Here is a 7,118-nt window from a genome sequence, read left to right on the forward strand (position 1 = left end):
AACATGAGATCATTGCTATTGCACCCATACTTGATAGTTCCTTCGATGAAAAGCATGATTGCAATGATGTTATCATAAATTCTCTCAATGACAATTGTGTTAATGATATGCAAAACCTCAAGCTTGGGGATGCTAGTCTTGCTATGTCTACTACTTGTTGCAATGAACATGAGTGGGGTGATTCTTCTTTTAATCTTGAAAATTTATTTAAGCCCCATGATGAATATGAGATTGATAATAGTGTTTGCAATATTATTGAAAGTGGGTTTGGAAGAGTGTCAATTTTATATCCCACATATTTGGAGAATGTTCAATCTTATGAATTTTTTTATAAAAGTGGGTTTGGAGAGGTCATGACTTTAGTTAATGTTAATCCAACTATTTTGGAAGAGTGTCAACTTTGCATGCATGTGGATTGTGTTGAAAATATTTTATGTGATAGCTATTTTGTTTTATTTTCTTATGATCCCACATGCAATTATTATGAGAGAGGAAAATATGGTGGTAGAAATTTTCATGTTACTAAATTACCTCTCGTTATGTTGAGATTGCTATTGTTTCTTTCCACTTCCTTGCATATGCTAGTTTTTGCTTGCCTTGATAATTTGTTTGCCTATAAGATGCCTATGCATAGGAAGTATGTTAGACTTAGATGTGTTTGTCACGTGTTTTATGATGCTCTCTTTGTGCTTCAATTCTTGTCTTTCATGTGAGCATCGTTGAAATCTTATGCCTAGCTATAAGGCTTTAAACGATAGCGCTTGTTGGGAGGCAACCCAATTTTATTTTTGTTTCTTGATTTTTTTATTCTGTTTAGTAATAAATAATTCATCTAGCCTCTGTTTATATGTGGTTTTGTGTTTTAATTAGTGTTTGTGCCAAGTAGAACCTTTGAGAAGACTTGGGGAAAGTCTTTGTGATCTTGCTGTAAAAAAACAGAAACTATAGCACTCGCGAGAATTGATGCCATTTTTTATTGGGGAGTGATATTTAGTTAATGCTTTCTGTAGAAGATTAATAGATAAATTCCTCACGTACAGGAATTTATTTTAGATTTTTTAGGTTCCAGAAGTATTCGAAACCTATAGATTACTACAGACTGTTATGTTTTTGACAGATTCTGTTTTTCGAGTGTTGTTTGCTTATTTTGATGAATCTATGGATAGTAATAGAGTTTATGAACCATAGAAAAGTTTGAATACAGTAGGTTTAACACCAATATAAATAAATAATGAGTTCATTACAGTACCTTAAAGTGGTGGTATGTTTTCTTTTGCTAACGGAGCTCACGAGATTTTCTTTTAAGTTTTGTGTTGTGAAGTTTCCAAGTTTTGGGTAAAGATTTGATGGATAATGGAACAAGTATTGGCAAGAGCCTAAGCTTGGGGATGAGCAAGGAACCCCAAGGTAAAATTCAAGGACAAACAAAAGCTTAAGCTTGGGGATGCCCCGGAAGGCATCCCTGCTTTCGTCTTCGTCTATCGGTAACTTTACTTGGGGCTATATTTTTGTTCACCACATGATATGTGTTTTTCTTGGAGCGTCTTGTATGATTTGAGTATTTTATTTCTAGTTTATCACAATCATCCTCGCTGTACACACCTTTTGAGAGAGACACACATGATTCAGAATTTGTTAGAATACTCTATGTGCTTCACTTATATCTTTTGAGCTATTTTGCTCTAGTGATTCACTTATATCTTTTAGAGCACGGTGGTGGTTTTATTTTATAGAAATTATTGATCTCTCATGCTTCACTTATATTATTTTGAGAGTCTTAAACAGAATGGTAATTTGCTTTAATTGTGAAATTAATCCGAAGGTGATAGGCATCTAAGATGAGAATAAGAAAAACTTCCATATTGAGTTCATTGAATATCATGAGAAGTTTGATACTTGATAAGTGTTTTGAGATATAAAGGTGGTAATATTAGAGTGTGCTAGTTGAGTAATTGTGAAATTGATAAATACTTGTGTTACAAGTCCCGTAGCATGCACGTATGGTAAAAGTTGTGTGATAATTTTGACACATAAGGTGTTCTTTTATTGCTTTCCTTATGAGTGGCGGTCGGGGACGAGCGATGGTCTTTTCCTACCAATCTATCCCTCTAGGGGCATGCATAGTAGTACTTTGCTTCGAGGGCTAATAAAAATTTTCAATTAGTATATGAGTTCTTTATGACTAATGTGAGTCCATGGATTATACGCGCTCTCAACCTTCCACAATTTTCTAGCCTCTACGGTACCGTGCATTGCCCTTTATCGCCTTGAGAGTTGGTGCAAACTTCGCCGGTGCATCCAAACCCCGTGATATGATATGCTCTATCACACATAAACCTCCTTATATCTTCCTCAAAACAGCCACCATACCTACCTATCATGGCATTTCCATAGCCATTCTGAGATATATTGCCATGCAACTTTCCTCTGTTCCATTTATTATGACACGCTCCATCATTTTCATATTGCTTTGCATAATCATGTAGTTGACATCGTATTTGTGGAAAAGCCACCATTCATAATTTTTCATACATGTCACTCTTGATTCATTGCATATCCCGGTACACCGCCGGAGGCATTCACATAGAGTCATATTTTGTTCTAAGTATTGAGTTATAATTCTTGAGTTGTAAGTAATAAAAGTGTGTTTATCATCATTATTAAAGCATTGTCCCATGTGAGGAAAGGATGATGGAGACTATGATTCCCTCACAAGTCGGGATGAGATTCCAGACTAAAAAAAAAAAAGAGGCCAAAGAAAAAAAAAGAAGGCCCAAGAAAAAAATTGAGAGAAAAAGAGAGAAGGGACAATGTTACTATCCTTTTTCCACACTTGTGCTTCAAAGTAGCACCATGATCTTCATGATAGAGAGTCTCCTATGTTGTCACTTTCATATACTAGTGGGAATTTTTCATTATAGAACTTGGCTTGTATATTCCAATGATGGGCTTCATCAAAATGCTCTAGGTCTTTGTGAGCAAGCAAGTTGGATGCACACCCACTTAGTTTGTTTTGTTGAGCTTTCATACATTTATAGCTCTAGTGCATGCATTGCATGGCAATCCCTACTCCTCTCATTGACATCAATTGATGGGCATCTCCATAGCCTATTGATTAGCCACGTCAATGTGAGACTTTCTACCTTTTTGTCTTCTCATAACCCCATCATTATACTTTATGCCACCCATAGTGCTATATCCATGGCTTGCGCTCATGTATTGAGTAAGGGTTGAAAAGGCTGAAGCGGGTTAAATTGCTCGGCTTGTCATCGGGGTTATGCATGATGATAACGTTTTGTGTGACAAAATTGAAACATAGCCTAACTATATGATTTTGTAGGGATAAGCTTTCTTTGGCTATGTTATTTTGATAAGACATAATGGCTTGGTTAGCATGTTTGAAGTATTATTGTTTTTATGTCACGTTAAACTTTTATCTTGAATCTTTCGGATCTAAATATTCATGCCACGATAAAAAGAATTACATTGAAAATTATGCTAAGAAGCATTCCACATCAAAAATTCTATTTTTATCATTTACCTACTCGAGGACGAGCAGGAATTAAGCTTGGGGAAGCTTGATACATCTCCAACGTATCTATAATATTTTATTGTTCCATGCTATTATATATTCTGGTTTGGATGTTTAATGGGCTTATTTATACACTTTTATATTATTTTGGGGACTAACCTATTAACCGGAGGCCCAGCCCAAATTGTTGTTTTTTGCCTATTTCAGTGTTCCGCAGAAAAAGAATATCAAACGGAGTCCAAACGGAATGAAACCTTCGGGAGCGTGATTTTTGGAACAAACGTGATCCAGAGGACTTGGAGTGGACGTCAAGCAATCAACGAGGAGGCCACGAGGCAGGGGGCGCGCCTACCCCCCTGGGCACGCCCTCCACCCTCGTGGGCCCCTCGTGGCTCCACCGACCTACTTCTTCCTCCTATATATACCTACGTACCCCCAAACCATCGAGGAGCACCACGAAAACCTAATTCCACCGCCGCAACCTTCTGTACCCGTGAGATCCCATCTTGGGGCCTTTTCCGGCGCTCCGCCGGAGGGGGCATTGATCACGAAGGGCTTCTACATCAACACCATAGCCTCTCCGATGATGTGTGAGTAGTTTACCTGAGACCTTCGGGTCCATAGTTATTAGCTATATGGCTTCTTCTCTCTCTTTGGATCTCAATACAAAGTTCTCCTTGATTCTCTTAGAGATCTATTCGATGTAATCTTCTTTTGCGGTGTGTTTGTCGAGATCCGATGAATTGTGGGTTTATGATCAAGATTATCTATGAACAATATTTGAATCTTCTCTGAATTCTTTTATGTATGATTGGTTATCTTTGCAAGTTTCTTCGAAATATCAGTTTGGTTTGGCCTACTAGATTGATCTTTCTTGCAATGGGAGAAGTGCTTAGCTTTGGGTTCAATCTTGCGGTGCTCGATCCCATTGACAGTAGGGGAAACGACACGTATTGTATTGTTGCCACCGAGGATAAAAAGATGGGGTTTATATCATATTGCATGAGTTTATCCCTCTACATCATGTAATCTTGCTTAAAGCGTTACTCCGTTCTTAGGAACTTAATACTCTAGATGCATGTTGGATAGCGGTCGATGTGTGGAGTAATAGTAGTAGATGCAGGCAGGAGTCGGTCTACTTGTCACGGACGTGATGCCTATATACATGATCATACCTAGATATTCCCATAACTCTGCTCAATTCTATCAATTGCTCGACAGTAATTTGTTTACCCACCGTAATACTTATGCTATCTTGAGAGAAGCCACTAGTGAAACCTATGGCCCCCGGGTCTATTTTCCATCATATTAAGCTCCCGTCAACGAGCTATTTCTTGCGTCATTTATTTTGCTTTCTTTATTTTTAGTCTTTATCATAAAAATACCAAAAATATTATCTTATCTTCTCTATCAGATCTCACTTTTGCAAGTGACCGTGAAGGGATTGACAACCCCTTTATCGCGTTGGTTGCAAGGTTCTTATTTGTTTGTGTAGGTGCAAGGGACTTGAGCGTGGCCTCCTACTAGATTGATACCTTGGTTCTCAAAAACTGAGAGAAATATTTATGCTACTTTGCTGCATCACCCTTTCTTCTTCAAGGGAAAACCAACGCAGTGCTCAAGAGGTAGCAACGGGTATGGGTATGGTATTGCTCTACCCGCCCCATACCCTACACATTGCCATCCTTAAGTCACGCGAAGTAAGGTTATCAAGTTCTGCAAAGTTCAGTGGAGCCACCATACCGAGGATGAAGCCACTTGGGAACGAGAGGATGATCTACGGAAAGACCACCCACACCTATTTTCTAGCCAACTCGAATCTCGAGGGCGAGATTCACCCTAAGGTGGGTAGGTTTGTAACATCCCAAAATTTTCATTTTGGAATGTTATACATAGGTCATCATATGCATATCATATTTTATTTGCATTTTGGCTTTGTGATCCTAAACTCCTAAGCAACTCAAGGTCCCATGGAGAGAGTTGGTGATTTTATTATTTTAATATTTGAATTTTCTCAAATATTGAAAAGGGGATCACTTTGGTTTTAATTATTTTTCTCTCCAAATAATATTTCCAATATTAAAAATATATGAGAGGAGATAATATGACTTCTCCAAAATAAATGAAATATTGGAGGAAAAATGTTAAGATAAAATAAGTATTTTATTTGGATTTTTATTGCTATTTTATCTGAATTAGAAAAAATATGCATTTTTTAAAATTGCATTTTTAGGCCAAGAAAATGTTCACTAAGTTCTAAATATTTTATTTAGACTGTGAAAATTTGTTTGGCATTTTTAGATTTTTTATTTTTATTTATTTAGGAATTTTTTTTCTGTCGGCGGAATTGTTTAAAAAAAAGTCACGCGCCCGACTGGGCCAACGGCCCAGCCGAGCCAGGCCGCCACCGTAGCCCACCCCCTCGCCCCGCCCGACTCCGCGCGGGAGTCCGGCCGGCGCACGCCGCCGCAGCCGAGTCCGGGGAGGACTCCCTCTCCCGGTGACCCCCTCCCCAAGCTGCACGCTCCCTGGCCTTTAAATAGGGTCGAGGCCCGCCGCCTCCTCTCCTCGTCCCGCACCGCTGCCGCCTGCCGCTGCCGCTCCACTCCGCCGTCGCGCCACCGCCTGCTGTTCCACTCCACCGCCGCGCCGCCGCCCCGCAGCTCCACGCCACCCTGCGCCTTGCCGGAGCCTCGCCGGAAGCCGCCGCCACCGGATCAGCCGCCACCGCCGGATTTGCCGGTCCTCGTTGGTTTTTTTTGGTTTAGGTAAAACCGCTCGGTTTTAAAAAAAACCTAGATGCGTTTTTTTCTTTAGACCAGTTCGGTTTTCTCAGTTTAGTTCGTTTGTGAACGCTCATTCGTTCAATCATTTTAGCGAATGAATTCTCCCGTTCGTCTCTGTTAGCGGACGTCCGTCCATTAGTCTTTTCTTTTTATTTTCGTTTTCGGACAGGGACCTATCCGCGATTACTTTTATCACAAATTAGCCCCTGAACTTTAAACCCTCGCCGTTTCTTAACCGTTTGTCCAAATCCAGTGAAACCAACGCCAAAATGTTCGTCTCGAGTCCCTCTTTCTGTTTAATCAACTTGAAAAATGTTTTCACAATTTAAAATTTGGTTTCAAGCAGATTTGAATTCGAAGTTCTTTTGACCGTACTTTTAGTTCCGTAGCTCAGATTCGATCGATTCTTTTTGCAAATCGAACCTCTTCAGTTGAACTTTCAGTTTGGATCTTCTATTTGAAGTTTTATCCTTGCTTGAGTGCTTATGTATGCTATTGTTTGTTTGCGCTAGAATTCCCGGAGTGCGCAGCGTGCTACTACGGGTCACTAGGTTTTGCGGATCATCAGCAAGGCAAATAACACTTTGATCATACTCTGTTCTTACCCGGTTTTTATGCATTAGTTACAACCCTCAAACGTTGCATGAGTAGGATCTCTTAACATGTGGGTTTTTGGGAAGTAGATGATGAGGTAGAACCTATTGCCCCTTTTATTATCAAACCCTTTGGAGTTACTTCTACGTTATGCTTATGTCGCCATGCTATGCTCATAGACATGGTTTGGGTTTGAGTGTATCCAT

Source organism: Triticum urartu, chromosome 2, assembly GCF_003073215.2.
Source record: "Triticum urartu cultivar G1812 chromosome 2, Tu2.1, whole genome shotgun sequence".
Classification (NCBI taxonomy): domain Eukaryota; kingdom Viridiplantae; phylum Streptophyta; class Magnoliopsida; order Poales; family Poaceae; genus Triticum; species Triticum urartu.